The following is a 15,384-nucleotide window of genomic DNA, read 5'->3' as shown; positions in this document are numbered from 1 at the left end:
CAACAACAGTCAGGGGTTCAGGCTGTTTGACTCCCCTGCCACCTGCCCATTACCACCTGCACCGTGCCTCTGCTTTCCCCACTACAGCAGTGGGGAGAATGAATTTAAGACAACCTTCCATTAATTTGATTTTAGACATGGAAAATTATAGCAAATTTATACATTTTCCATGTCTAGCATCTAATTAATGTCGGGTCATCTTAAATTTAGACTTGTCTTGGATTCAGGTAAGTATGTTAATACCCTAACTTCTGAGTAGTCTTTGTTTGGTTGAGTGCAGTTCTTTACTGTCTATTAAAGGGAAGAAAAATCTTGCAGATTTCTCAGTATTATCCGTTTTTTAAAGAGAGGCAAAGATTTTTTTTTTATTAGACAAACTGTATAGTAGGGATAAAGTTAGACAAGCTTTTGAATGCAAATGATTGAAATGAATGCAAATTCCAAAGCTTGTCTAACTTTATCCCAAATATATAGTTGGTATAATAAAAGATGTTACTCAAAAAAATCTTTGCCTCTTGCATAATTCCTGGGCTATCACAGCTGTGGCATTCCTGTTTTTTAAAGATATGCAAGCAGACAACTGTAGTTGGGGAGAGGTTAAGGCAGTCTTTTGCAGCTCTCCTTGGTGTCCAGTGGAATCTCTGTATTTCTCTTTTACAGATAGTACCACTAATTTAGGGGGAGCTTCTTTGAAGAGTAAAAAAAAAAAATCCGGCATTGGAATGTGATTTTCTTCTTGAGAGAAGGAAGGTTTAAGATCAAAAAGGGATTTTCAGAAGCACATAGGTGTCTTAGGAGCACAAAACCTATTGCAAGTTGTGCTTCTGAGTCATTTTGACACTTCTGAAAATCCCAACCCAATGTCTCAATGCCAAATCTGGGTCTAGTCCAATAACAATTCCCATGGCCTTTTGGAGTACGAACAACATTTGTGGGACCTGGTTTAAGTTTAGATGGGTTACTTTAAGTAAATACTTGCATCAGGTATTTTAACCAAAATGCTATGCTGTCGCATGGGACAGTTCCACAAGTAGAAGCAAGAGTGAGCGCAGTGGTGTAGACAAGACAGAAGCCTTTTTACTGCTGCGCCATCCAGGCTTCCTCAGAGCGAGTCCATGCAGCTCAGCAGTAAAAATAGCAGTGCCTGCTAGTGCTTACTGCTTACTGTACAGTAATGCTTTCTGCAGTGCTTCTATTGGCAAAGCTGCAACAGTTGGAAACCTTCAGGCAAACTCTGCATAGGTGAGAGACTTCACTGTAGCTAACACACCTTCCAAAGGCAAGTTGCCTTCAAGGCATATTCAGACCCCTTACTGCTTAGCTATATTTCTCTGTGTGCGTGGATGCATGTGTTCACATACATTTATGTAGGCATATGGTATATGTATTTTGCACATATTTATATTTCCCCTTCTGTGCTATTATTGTACAGAGGCAGACAGCACATTCATGCGCATTCTTGGGTTCACCAGTATGTGTGTTTATATATATAGAGAGATATATAATTGTGTGTGTATATGTATATATATGTCTGTGTGTATGAGAAACAGATGCACTGTAGGCAGATAAAGCAGATAAATTTAGATTCAAATAGAAGCATAAGTGTATAAATATAGACACTATATAGAGTGAAAGCAAGCAGATCAGCACAGTTTCATTATTACTTGCATTCTGTATAATAAAAGAGGAGCTGACATTGAAATGACTGAATGTCTGACACTGTGAGATTGCAGAAGAACATAGTATAAGGTAAGAAAATAACCTTTCTCTCTAGCTTGAGGAGCAATTAAGCAAAAAGATTTTATGCCTTTAATTATTGCTTGATAAAAGTTTTTGCATGTTCATTTTGAAGAGGGAGGCTGGAAAGTAGGTACAGATTTGTCATTTTACCTTATTATAAGGAGATAAAATAAATATCTTGACCCAGATTCTGTGGAAGGGGAAGTGTCCCATCTAGCAAATGCGACACCCTATTTCTATTTTTATAATGAGCCTTATGCCCAATGATTGTCAACTCTCTGCTGCTTTTGGTACTGGTCAGTCTGCTTTCTTCAGGTTCTGCCAGTCTCTGAAAGCTGACTTGTGTGGAAAATCTTGAGAGGAAAATTTAAAGTACATGAAAAAAATCACCATTCCTAAAATTCTGTTAGAGTGATGTGTATAAATATCACATTGTTGTATTCCATTTGTTAGTTGTTTTAAGTTTGCTTTACTGATGAAGACACCTTTTTGTTGCTCCAGCTAGCCTGGCAGGGCAGCCCAGATTTCAGATATCTACAGCACTGGAACTATGGAATTGGGTATTTAGAGACAAAAGGGTCCTCTTCATATTAGGTTTAAATTGGTCCATATTTCTTGTAATTCAGTTTGATTAGAATACACAGAAACTTTTCTTCTTGTTTGGGCCTTTCAGACAGCCTGGAATTCCTGGGGCTTTCCAAAAGACTGTAGTTATGTTCCTTCTGTTGGTAAATGGGATCATCAGAGGGGCAATTGGAATATGGTTGAAGTAAAGGACTAGGAGCCCAGAGTTTTTGTTTCCAGCTGTGCCATTGATTCAATTTGTGACCTTTCCAGGCTACCTTGACCTTTTTGTGCCTTTTCCTCTACTTGTAAACTGGACTGATTCAAGTTCTCACAGGGATGAAGAAAGGAATAGTAGCTTCCTCTGTGGATAGTCTATATTTATGAACTAAGGTATTGCTCAGCAGTGGTAAAGGAAGTTGAATATGGCTCTCTGTATTTGCAAAGATGTAAAGTGCACATTATTATTATACTACATTTACATCTGCAAACAGCCCATTTGTTTGTACCTTGTTTAATTATTTTCAAATAATCCCATTAGCTGATGAGCATCTTCAAGTTTCTCTGACTATTCTGACAAGTTTGATATAAAGCAGAAGAGAAAATAAACACCAATATGTGCACACACAGAGAATGTAAGCAACATTAAGGGTGTGACAAAGCTTAAATAGTAGGAAATTCAAACAACAGGCTGGCACTTCCTTCATGATGTACCTTCTTCCCTCGGGTGTGAATATTGATAATTTTATGGTACATCCTAAAAGACCACCTGTAATTCCCTTGCTGAACATACACCTGGCTCCTGTTACTGTTACTTTTGGAAGTCACTGTGTTTGTGGAGTCCTGTTTTGGGGCATGTTCAGACTAATGGTAAAAAAAAAACCTGGAACTCGGGATGCCTGAGTTCTATTCTTGACTCCGTTGCTGACTCACCCAAGTCACTTAGTACTCATTTCTCAAACTAGGGTGCCTAAAGCTAAGTGCTTAGATGTGTGTTTTGACACTTAAATGCCCATATTAGGCAGCTAGTATTAGCACTGATTTAGGGGAAGATTTTCATATGTCTAAGGCCAAATTTTCACAAGTGTTGTGGTGCCTAAAGATGCACCTTTCTGCATCTTTAGGCACTTCAGTACCTTTGAACATTTTTCCCTAAATGATTTAGGTGCCCATAGCCACTTTCCAGCAGGATTTTAGCTCCCAAATCACTTAGGTGTTTCTGAAAATGTTGACCTGAGTACTTAAATGTTGATTTATGCACCTATGTTCAGGCAGCCAATTTGGAAAATTGGGATTGATTTCCACTGTGCTTAATATGTTGTGCAAAGTGTATCACAGAGCTGTTGTGAGGCTTAATGGATACTTTCAAAATATTTTAAGGTGCCTGAATTAAACAAAGAGGAAGGTCTTAACTGAAAGTTTGGGTGTGAATAACCATGTTCTGGGGAAGTCTCCTTTGATACTGGCAGTTTTGATTCAACATTAGGAGATTTGCAGTGTGGCACTATCATTCTTCTGCAAGCTAACAGAGAAGGGAATGTGCTTTACCCATATTTTGAGTATCCCTGAGTTACTTGGACTTCACCACAATGTCATGCCTGTTTTTATTATACATTTTAAAAGTGGCATTAAAAGGACACAAGACTTGTATAAAATGCATATGTTCAGCTATGGCATTTTCAAAGACTCTTAGGGCGCATCTACAAGTGGCTGTATGGTGCCTCTGTTACTGTACCATCGTTTATTACTTCCTTTTGGAAGTTTATAATGGAAACACTGATACAACCTCGGTTATGCTGTTCTGGCAGGGTTGACCATAGTAACCAGGGACCTTTTTCCTGTCTCTTTCTTCTCTAGTCTCCTTGGACTTTGTTTACTGAGTCCTTGCTTGTTGCACTGCTGGTACGTTTTGGCTACAACGATATTGGAGCTCTATCAGTGTGCAGCAATCATTAGGAAGCACACCAACTCACGGGGTTTTTTTTATCTTTTCTTTATTTCTTCCTAGCTTCTGCTGTGTCATGGTCATTTCCAAATTGGTGGAGCCCAGCAAGTTCATGTGAAACAGAGGAGCCTGTAGGCGGAAAATAAAGGTAAATGCCAAAGCAAAACATGTTTATTACCTCCTGTTTCACTGTAATGAAAATAGTTTTACAATTCGTCTGCAGTGGGATGGAAACTCCCTAACTAGTAGAACTAGCCCTGCATTTATTTTTCTGTCGCTGCCATTTTTATATTCTCTCTTACTCATTTTGTTGTTATGTGACCCCAGCAGGCTCACACTATGTTCATCCCTTTTGTATGGTTATTGAAAGACACTATATTAAGAGAATGCTACGATTGCCTCATTAAGACTTTGTTTGTTTATAACCTTAACTCTGCTCCTTGTACATCTGCCATAAAATACCTTCTTTAATTACAGGATCACATGCTATTTCTCAGCAAATACAACTTAATTTACTGTTTTCTACAATCTCGCTAAGAGAAGACTCTCTTGCATGTGTCTGTTACTTCCAAATATATCGCATGAAATAAGAACCACATTAGTGGAAGGTGATGTTCATTTGTTTAAGACTAAGGTTGTGGAAAAAAATGATGGTCCAGTATTATCTGAGAAATTAAGGAGAGCAACTTAAGTTTGTGCATGCTGACCTATTTGGGGGATTTCCTGACTTTGAGCACTTAGCCATGCATACTCCTAACCACATTTTTTGAGGGAAGAAAGAATAAAAGTTCATGGTAGGTAATTATTCCACTATGCATTGCCTTCTTTCCAACCCAGAATACCCTGTCTGCACAAGGTATGTGTTCAATGAGAACAGGGGCAGCTATAGCTACTTGCCTCTTTCATTATATGGCAGTCTCAATAAGGTGGCAGGTCTTAATAACCTTTAAGACCTGGTTCTAGTACTATTCCGATCACTAAGCCTTGCATTGACTTCACAGGGATCAGAGTTAAGCTATCTGTGGGATCCTAGTATATGAAATTCTTAACCGTTTGAGACAATGCACATTAGAGGCAGGATTCCTGCCAAATTGCCAATTTTCACCTTATGTACCCAGCTCCTGCAGTGACACTGGCATGTAAAACCAAGTTTGCAGTAAACATTTATCAATAGGTAAAAGGTCTGAACATTCCACCTCCCCGCCTTTCCCCCACTCTCCTTATATTCAAAACAAATGAACATTGTTCCAGCCTTCCTCCAAATGCTGACTTTAGACAGACACCAGGTCTAGAAGCAAAACTTTCAGAAAGTTTCAAGTGACTGAAAACAGGTTGGTTACAATGGAAACTAGTCCTTCCTTTGCTGCCATTTGCTCCATAGCTGCCCAGCTACAAGATATATTGAGTTAGGGCCTAAACAGAGTAGGAACCCACACATCTTGAGGCAAATTTGGGTCCCAAGCATAATTCACGGCAGAGTGCTCAGATATTTATGTCTAAGCACACGTACATGCTCTTACTTGGAGTTACTCTGATTAACATGGGAACTGAGTTGAGCCCAATGTCCATTTTTTTATTTCTATATGTCCCCTACATCTCTTATGAAAATATGACACATCTCAAGCCTTATGCCAGTGACCTATTGACTCTGAGGTATTGCTTGTGACTTCTATGGATCAATCCTTTTAATTAGCATTCTCCTATTCAAGAAAGGAAATATACCTTAGTACATTTATCTAGATGATCTGCTCAGGTCCCTTCTGACCCTAGAAACTATGAAACTATGAAACATTTTTATTGTCCCAGTCTTTCTTAATGTATATGCCTAGTGCAAATTACATGCCTTGTTCCCCCTTTACAAATATTTTTACTTTAGTAATTTAAATATCAGTTTTACCCTAAAACAAACCAAAAAAGTTAGGCAGCTTGTGACTTTGTCTGATAACCTTTTCTGGAGTACTTTTGCTGCATTTTGCCCTGACCAGGAGAGAACAAAATTAATGAGCACATATAAGTAAGGAAGAGAAATGCAAGATCATTCTCCCTATCTCTGTCTGATCTAATAGCTCAACAGAGATCCAGAATGAATGGGAACTCATAGTATTAGTAGAGATGGCCCTGGGGGGGATGTAATAAAAAAAATGGGAAAGTTTAAATAGAATCTTTTGGTGGTGGTGGTGTTCAGGGGATTAATTAAATACTATTCTTAAAAACCTTTGAATAGAAAAGGGGGTTCATATATTCTTAGATTGAAAGCTCTTTGGGACATGGTAATGTGTCTTATTGTTTATTACCCATTGTAATTAAGGGAAGCTTTGCCATTGAGCTCAGCGGGAGACAACAGGCAAAAGAGGATTTTACCCGGGCGGTATATGGGAGTTGACATATGTATAGCTTGGAGGATTGGGCCTATAATAGTAATAATAATAGTTAGCTGTTGTCACAGGTTTCTTTACAAGGGAACTGTATAACATATAACCTCTGTCCATTAAAGTGATTTCCCATTTCATGGGTTGATTATGGTAAAGAAAAGTTACCATAGTTCATCCTACTGTTTTTGCAGGATGTAATGTTGTATAAGGTGCACAGAGCTCCAGGCAGCTTGTGAAAGCTTACAATACATATCTGGAGAAATGGGGAAGGACTCAGTAAACTTTTGGAAAATGAGGGTGCTTATCAGTAGCGAGGGGGAAGAGAATTTTACCTGCAATTAGATGCATTTGGCTGATCATGCTTGTCATTATAATTATGGAACTATGACTGCCCAAGTTTGTTTTGCTCTGTGGCCAGATGTAGATGTTATACTTCTACTGGTGTGAAGGATTGGAAATCAGGCTACACCTGTAAAAGAGCAAAATTTCAGCACACAAAACCTGTCTGTATCCATAACATAACAGAAGTTCAGCACACATAGATTGATTTTAAAAATGGTCTAAGATTTACCCCCCCACCAAACACACACACAGAGAAGGGTTCTGTTTGATACCGATCTAAACTTTGCCAAAGGCAGAAAACTGAGTAACATAGATCAATTCTGCCTTGGGCTTTTTGAGTGTTTGTACCTAGCCTGCATGTTTGGGATGGGGAGGTCCCAGCAAATGAAAATGGCAGTGGGAAAGGAAGAGGCAGATTGGAACATGCCAAGTTCTCCCTCTTAGGCAGGGTGTAAGATAACAGGTGGTGACATCCATATCTCTGCATCCCTTCTTGAGGAAATAAATCAGAGGGGGATGCATTCAAACATTAGAATGTGTGGGCATCGCTGCTTTCTCTTTGTCACCAGTTCTACACTCTATTGCAGAGCCTGTGCCTCCTCTTGCTTTGGCTATCTAGTGCAAGAGCTGCCATAACTGCCTCTGGGCCCAATTTTAATTCAAATGCTTTTAAAAAAACAATGTTTCCAATAGTGTATAATGAGAGAGGTGAGGAGTGGGCACAGAAATTAAACCTTTATACCTGGCATCAGTGTCCCATCCCTGTGTTGGGGGCTGAGTCCCTCTAAATGGTTCTTCCCCTGCTACCCATCTAGTGCTCCTCTCTCCTGCCCCCATGCACACTTCTCTGTCTTTCACCCCATGTATGTCTCACTCTTAGTGCTCTGAATTCATTACACAGAGTAGTGTAAATCAATAGTAAACGCTAGCCGCCCACTCTGTACTCAGTTACGCAACATCACATACTGCGTACACAGAAAAAGGGAAAAAGCACACACAGCCTTTACATTCAAAAGCTCTTGCATAATTTTATTTTTCTGCAGCCAAAAAGAAAAAGGAAATAACAGATGGGGAGACTCTTTTTTTTTTCTCCCCGCTTCTCAAATTGTTTGAGAGCAGAGGTACTTTAACATCCAGGGCCATTTCTAACTGCTCTAGCCTGCAGCTCAGCAAGCCATTGTTGCCAGGGTCTTAACTTGCTTTTAAAATAGGACTTTCTTGACCCTTCCTGGTGCATGGTGCACTTTCCAGGTAATACAAGAAAAGCTCGTGTGAATGGTCTAAGGCTGGATGGGTTATTTACTTATGGAAAGAGGGGGTTAAAAATAGCAAGTCAAACTACTTGGCATGTCTCAAAATGTGGAAGGGCAAAATGAGGATCAAGTGAGGCTGGATTGACTTCTCCGGATTTTTTTCTTTCCTTTTCTGAAAGCAAAATATTTCTTGATGTAATATTTATGTAAAAAGCCAGTTATGTAACCCTTGTTTGCCTCTTGCTTTTGTTACCTCACTGGACTGTACAGCTCTACTGTTTTTCCTCACGACAAAATGTATTCAGACCTGCAAATCCTGATGAAAAGGAAGAATGTCTGGGTGCCCACAGCACAGACTTTTATTTCTAGCCTCTTTAAAGGCTTCAGACCAGAAGACAATGGATCTATTTAAGATCTTTTTTTAGCTGGTGGAATTCTTATTGAGTATTTTCCTGTCACAGTGTTCCCTCGAACATCTGTGACTTCTGCACTGCATGTCTTTTTTCTCTCTCTCTTTCTCCCCCATCCCCCTAACTTTGGATGCAGACAATGAAAGCTTTCTCCCCCACCCCTCCAAAGCTCACCCCAACCATTCAATCATTCACCAAATGACAGTGGCAAGTGCGGAAACATAGTAAAATTATCTGCTGGACCAAACGTCTGTTTATTAGTTCTTTTTCCTGTAAAATATTTTGTTTCATTTAAGTGATTGATGTCCACAGATATCCAGCAATTCTTCTGATAAGGGTGGTTTATTGTATTTTGTTTTATTATTCACTTCTGCCTGTCAAATAGACATACAAAGTAAAGCTTTGTACATCTGTATGAACTGTTCTCTCCCTGGAAAGAGGCACTAAGAGCAGGGATTTTGGGAGATGTGGAAACAGCAGAAGGGATTGTTTCAAGGAAGTTTGATGTTCCTTGATTTTTTTTTTTAAAGGAAAATGTTTTTCCACATTTATTGAAACATATGGATCTTTACCACCTTCATCCAATGAAAACTCTGGCCCATTACTCCCTACTGGTGTACCTTCTTGGTCAGATTTTCCTCGATGTAAGTTTGTGAATTGTGCTGATGATATATCAAGGGTACGCTGGGCCATATACAAAGTCACAGGACCTGATTTTCTGTTATAACAAAAAACTGCTCAGGGTCTGAAAATAAACCATATCATTCACTTCAAGACCCTCTTTATATGTATGGGGTAATGTAAAAAAGGGCTTTATAGTGACAGTGGGTGCCTCTACACATGAAATTAATATGCTTATTAATATTAATCTGCTCCTGGGTGCACATCTACACATGCACCCTTTGAGTGTAAATTTGCAACAGGAGCAATTCAGTCGAGGGCTGCTCCTGCCTTGCTCTGCCCTCCTGTAGCAGCCAGGGGGAGCTCCAGGCTGCCCTGGGTGCCACCCTTGGGCTGGCAGAGGGCACAGGGATCAGGCCTGGGCTCCAGGGAGTGGGGGGGGGACTGTCTGGGAGCCGGAGACAGCTCCAGCTGTGTGGAGTTTGGGATAATCTCCCAGCTTGGTGTTGCTGGCTTGAGGTGACACCCTATGCTTGAGCACTGTGGGGAAGGAAGCAACACTTGGACCAGGGGTGGGGGGACAGGAATGCAAGGGGGAAGCAGCACTGGACGCGGGGAGAGACAGAAGAGATAAGCAGTGCCAGGATGAGAGTGGGAGATGGAGGAGGAAGCAGCATTGGGACTGGGTGGGAGACATGAGGAGGAAGCAGCACTGGGACTTCTGGGGAAGTAGTGCCTGGACCTGGGAGAGATGTGAAAGGGAGGCAGCGCTGCTTCTCCTCCCCCCTTGTTTCCCCCTGATCCCAACACTGTTTCTTCCCCTGTTCCTGGTGCTGCTTCCCCCCTCACATCGGCCCACAATCCTGGCGCTGCTCAGTTCCCAGCTCCCGGCAGACATGGGTGGAGAGTGGGAGCCAACTGGTGTGTGTACTGCATGGATAGCAGCAGGGCTGGGGGATTGGGGGGTCTCTCTGTCCCCTCAGTCCTGCCACTGCCCACACACCACATGCCCTAGTCAGCTTCTGCTCCCTGCTTGTGCCTGGAGGGAGCCAAGAGATGAGTAGCTCCAGGACCAGGGACGGAGAGCTGTTCCATAAAGCTGGTCATCTGTTACATAAAACCAGTCACTACAAATTTCCCAGGGGATTTTGTATGGACTTTGAGCAAGAAGGGGTTAATGTTCCACAGACAGAAAAAGCTCTTTGATGTTCAGACATCTTTTCAGCAGCGATCCTTGAGACAGAGACTTCAAATGAAAATAGGCTGTTTGTGAAAATAGGAAGAGGTTTCAACTCTGCAAATTTTCGTATTTCACAACAAAACCCAGGGAGCAGATCTAGAATCAGAAGTCTGTCGGGGAACTTGAATTCACCTCCAGATTTGGAAACTGATTCCTTGGACAAGTCACTTTGTCTCTCTCTGCCTCTGTTTATCCCTCTCTACAATAGGGAGAAAAAAGATGCTTGACTTGTTATTCCCCATGCAAGTGTTACAGGGTTACTTAGTTACTGTGTAACAAAGTGCTTTGAGATCCATTGATAGGATGCACTAAAATCAGCAGCAAGGAAAAAGAATTTTTTAAGCTCAAGGACATGTTTAGCACAAATATAAATGGCCATGTATAAATGTAAGCTGGAAATTAGAGGGCTTGTATCCATCAGAGGGGTGGCCTTCTGTTATGAATCGTTTGGCCAAAAAACCAAACAAGCTGTAAGATGGAGCTTGTCTAATGTATAAGCAGGATTTATGGCCTGATTGTCTACAGTAGCAGGGACTGGACTCTGACCCAGGCGATCCCCTCTGGCCATATGTTTATTAAGAGTTGGCTGAGGTTTACAAACCACTTTGAAGTTGCAAGGCATTGCACAAGTGCTGAATATGATGGTAGTTACTACAATGACTATATCATAGAATTATAGAAAATGAGGGTTGGAAGGGACCTCAGGAGGTCAGCTAGTCTAACCCCCTGTTCAAAGCAAGACCAGCTCCAACTAGATCATCCCAGCCAAGGCTTTGTCTGTTTGGGTCTTAAAAACCTCCAAGGATGGAGATTCTACTGTCTCTCTGGGTAACTGGTTCCAATGCTTTATTACCCTCCTAATGAGAGAGTTTTTTCCCAATATCTAACCTAAACTTCCCTTGCTGCAACTTGAAACCATTACTCTTTATTCTGTCATCTGCCACCACTGAGAACAATCTAGTTTCATCCTCCTTGGAGCCATCCTTCAGGTAGTTGAAGACTGCTATTAAACCTTCCCCCTTCTCCCCCCTCCTCCATCTTCTCTTCTCCAGACTAAATAAGCCCAATTCCCTCAGCTTCTCCTCATAAATTATGTGCCTCAGCCCCCTCACCATTTCATTGCCCTCCGCTGGACTCTCTTAAATTTGTCCGCATCCTTTCTGCAGTGGGGGCTCAAAACTGGACACAGTACTCCAGATATGGCCTTACCATTGCCCTCAATCTGCTGGCCTTGCTCCTACTAATGCAGCCCAGTATGCCGTTAGCCTTCTTGGCAACAAGGGCACACTGCTGGCTCATATTCGGCTTATTGTCCACTGTAACCCCCAGGTCCTTTTCTGCAGAGCTGCTGCCCAGCCAGGCAGCCCCCAGCCTATACTGGTACATGGGATTGTTCCTTCCTAAGTGCAGGACTTTTCACTTGTCCTTATTGAATCTCATGAGATTCCTTTTGGTCCAATTCTCCAATTGGTCCAGGTCTCTCAGAATCCTAGCCCTACCCTCCAGCATATCTACTACTCCCCCCAGCTTGGTGTCATCTGCAAACTTGCAGAGGGTGCACTCTACCCATCTTCCAGGTATTTGATGAAGATATTGAAAAAAACTGGCCCCAGGAGTGACCCCTGGGGCACTCCACTTGATACTGGCTGCCAACTAAACATTGAGCCACTGGTTACTATCTATTCATCCAACCCATTCTTCTTTAGCTTGCTTGCAAGGATGTTGTGAGATACTGTATTAAAAGGCTTGCTAAAGTCAAGGTATAATCATGACTGGCTGGGGCTGATCAGATGTGCCAAAGCTGATCAGGTGACCCACTTCCTCATGGGCCTGTTTTTTAGGTTTCTAGATAGCACTAATCACAACAAGGGTTACAAAGTCAGAGTGGGTTAACAGAACCCAAAGGGTTGAAACACAGTGTGTGGTTTTTCTTCCTGCAAGGCACTTTCTTTTTTTCAGGCACCAATTAGCTACTTTCTAGGTTGTTCTGTGACCTGAGTAACATAGGGCATGTCTGTATTGCTTCACCAGTGCTCCTGGGCGTTTATACATGTGTTCCAGAAGTGGGGTGGGGGCACTTTAATTAGAGCAGTTCTGAGAGCTGCTCCAATTAAAGTGCCTGGAGCATCTCGTGTATTAGCATCCCCATGCTGAAAAATAGCAGCAGGGGCACTTTATCTAAAGCTTATCAACAAACTTGAGATAAAGCATCCTCTCCACCATTTTTATGTGCGTGGACACTGATACACAAGATGCTGGAGGCTGCTAGAGCACAATAATTACCACTCATACTTGAGTAATCGAGTCTGCTTCAACATGCTGTAATTACAGCACATCAGAGCAGCCTCGCTGCTCATGTATAGGTGTCCCTTGAGACTGCCTCCAATCACAACTCTTTCTCTACAGAAGCCAAACCCCCAAAATGAGATGAAGAATCTTCCCCATGGGTTTCTCCCTTCTCTGCCTGGTCCTCTCTAACCTGCCGTCTTCACTGTACTTGAGAACAGTGGAAGTAGGAGCACCATCAGAGGACCCTCATCACTTCTTGCCCAGATTGGCATGTGTGGAGCAGGAGTAGGTGGAAAGGATGTCCTTGTCCAAGGCAGTCTCCAGAACACCAGGGTCTTGCTTTTAGTCTTGCTTTTTTATTTCGCCATGTGCACTTGTGAGACTTATAAACAGGTTGTCAACCTTTATTCTGTATCACACATACCTGTAATTGTTTTCTTTGCAGTTATTAATCAAGCAAGAAGTAGCACCACTGAAAATACCAGCAGCAGAGAATCTGGCTGTAATTTACACTTGGGTGGTGACCAAAATTTTGGAGTTCTGTGGTTTCTGCAGAATTTAAGCACTTATTTTACTTAAGAAGGGGATTTGGTCTTTATGGTTGCAAAAACTTCTTGGGAATGTGACCTCATGCTGTGCAGTCTTCCTGAATTTACAGACAAGTAGGCAACAAGTGGGAGTATGAACTTGCTCCCATTCTTCTCAACTGTTTGTTAATACTGAATCTTAATGAAAGACTGTTCACTTTTTTGCTACTGGAGCATTGCAGTAGTTCTTAATGTTGCTACCTCTAACAATTTTGTATTTACACTCTTCTTAAAGTCTCAGCTTCTTCAGTCATGTGACTATGTAAGATTGAAGTATTCTATTTTTTTAAAGTAAGCTCCTAGCCTTTGTTGTTTTGGGAAAAGCCTTTAAAATATGACCCTGAAAGGCTCAATAAGAAAAATAAAAAGAACCTCAGATGTATTAAGCTTTAAAAAAATCTCGTGAGTTTAAAGCATGTTCTCATGATTTTTGTGGCTTGGCTCATTCTTCAGGTTGGCAGTAGTGTAAGAACAGCCACCAAATATGCTTCTGCTGTATCCAGAGTGGTTGAATTAATTTTAAAAAGTCATTCATGAGGTTACAAAGGTATTTTAATTCACAAAAGTCTGAGGGAGGGCACAAAGTCTTCTGCCTTCCCATGATATGGTTGCACTGTGTAAGAATCTTTTTTTCTTTTGCTTTCAATAAGGGGATTCAAAGATGCTCCCATACTCAGCTTCAATCTCACAGGCTGTGTTAACAATTCCCATTCCCTCTTGTGGGAATAAAGCAGTTGAGAAGGTTTGTAAGGAAACCTGGGCTCTGCTTTCTTCAGTATGCTGTGCACACCCAATTCTGTGTTTTTAATTTTTCCCATTCCAGTTAATGCAGTAGAATGTCTTCTCCACCATTTTTTTGACAGTAGCTCAGAGGAAAATTGAATCCAGGATTTGTAAGGGTGGGGAAGTAACCATATGATAGGTCAGGAATCATAACTGCTCTGTTTCAGGCAAAGTACATGCTCACGTTTGTTACACAGATCTGCAGTTTGGGGATCTGAGTTGAACCCTGGATGATCATATAGCAGTAGCACACTTCTTCCTTATCTCATCCCTGATTAGGAGAATGCATCCATTTCTTTGGAAGGATGGGCCTTTCTACCATTCCTAAAGCATTTGTTATCTTGAGATGATACTGTTGAAGCAGCCTCTACAGCTTAAATTCATATAGAAACTCAGGCTGTAACAGAATGGAATAATCCCCTCATTAAACAGCGTGTCCTGCCATTGCCATATGATGTCAGTACTGTGCAAAGTGAATTTAGTCCTTGCAAAAGTTTCCAGATCAAATTTATTGTGATAGTTTTCATCAGCATGTCATAAATGCTGTGTGACCTACCTTGCTGAGAGGCTACCATTCTCCCTAGGTGAGTCCCTGACATTACAGATTTGGTGAGATACATAAGTCAAAGCTGTCTGTATTAAAAAAGAGCAGAGGTCTGGACTTGATTCCACAAGGTCCCTTCTAGTCTAGTATTCATGAAAGAAAAGGATCTGTGAGCAAGCTCTTCCCTTTCTATGAGGTGGCTGTGTGTGGGAGTTTATTTTCCAGTTTAGTCAAAAGGCACCTGAATCTTCTGACTCTGAGGTCCTGTTACATACCTCACCCCATCTTCCTGAGGAGGGCTGGCATTTCTGGGACGGGACAGATGGCTGAAGGTCTTTGAGCTCTTTGTTTGGTTATTTCTGACTGTGGAGGTTGCAGTACAATGTTGGTTTCACTGTTTCCTCGCTGTGCTCTTAATTGGAGTTAAAGACACCTAAAACTCTTGGCATGTGTTTTTTGGATGCAAATCAAAACAAATAGATGATATCTTTCTATAATGAGACATTATTTTTGTCAACAGATGAAGAGAAAATGTGAGGAGAAACTTCCAAAAACAGCTTTGTGTCCATGTTTTTACTACCTTTATTTCTTAAATTATTTTTCAGTAAAGATTATTGTTACATTTCCTGGATTCCATAGGTCCCTTCTTTTACCTGAAGGGGTACCCAACTCTCTGCTCTTCCAGACTGCTGGG

The 15,384-nt window shown here is 41.4% G+C and overlaps 1 long non-coding RNA gene across 1 annotated transcript in view; it reads left to right on the top strand.

Annotated features, from left to right (window-relative positions):
• Positions 1 to 15,384, top strand: part of LOC109304598 — a 589,090-nt gene that overhangs the window by 344,596 nt on the left and 229,110 nt on the right. Inside the window, exon 5 of the long non-coding RNA XR_002099429.1 lies at positions 4,313 to 4,397. This is a non-coding gene — a long non-coding RNA (uncharacterized LOC109304598). The remainder of the gene's footprint in view (positions 1 to 4,312; positions 4,398 to 15,384) is intronic.

This window comes from Gavialis gangeticus, unplaced genomic scaffold (assembly GCF_001723915.1).
Source record: "Gavialis gangeticus isolate Ggan-Ray unplaced genomic scaffold, GavGan_comp1, whole genome shotgun sequence".
NCBI classification, from domain to species: Eukaryota; Metazoa; Chordata; order Crocodylia; family Gavialidae; genus Gavialis; species Gavialis gangeticus.
The sequence above is the reverse complement of the archived record's forward strand: the minus strand, read 5'-3'. Positions and strand labels throughout refer to the sequence as shown.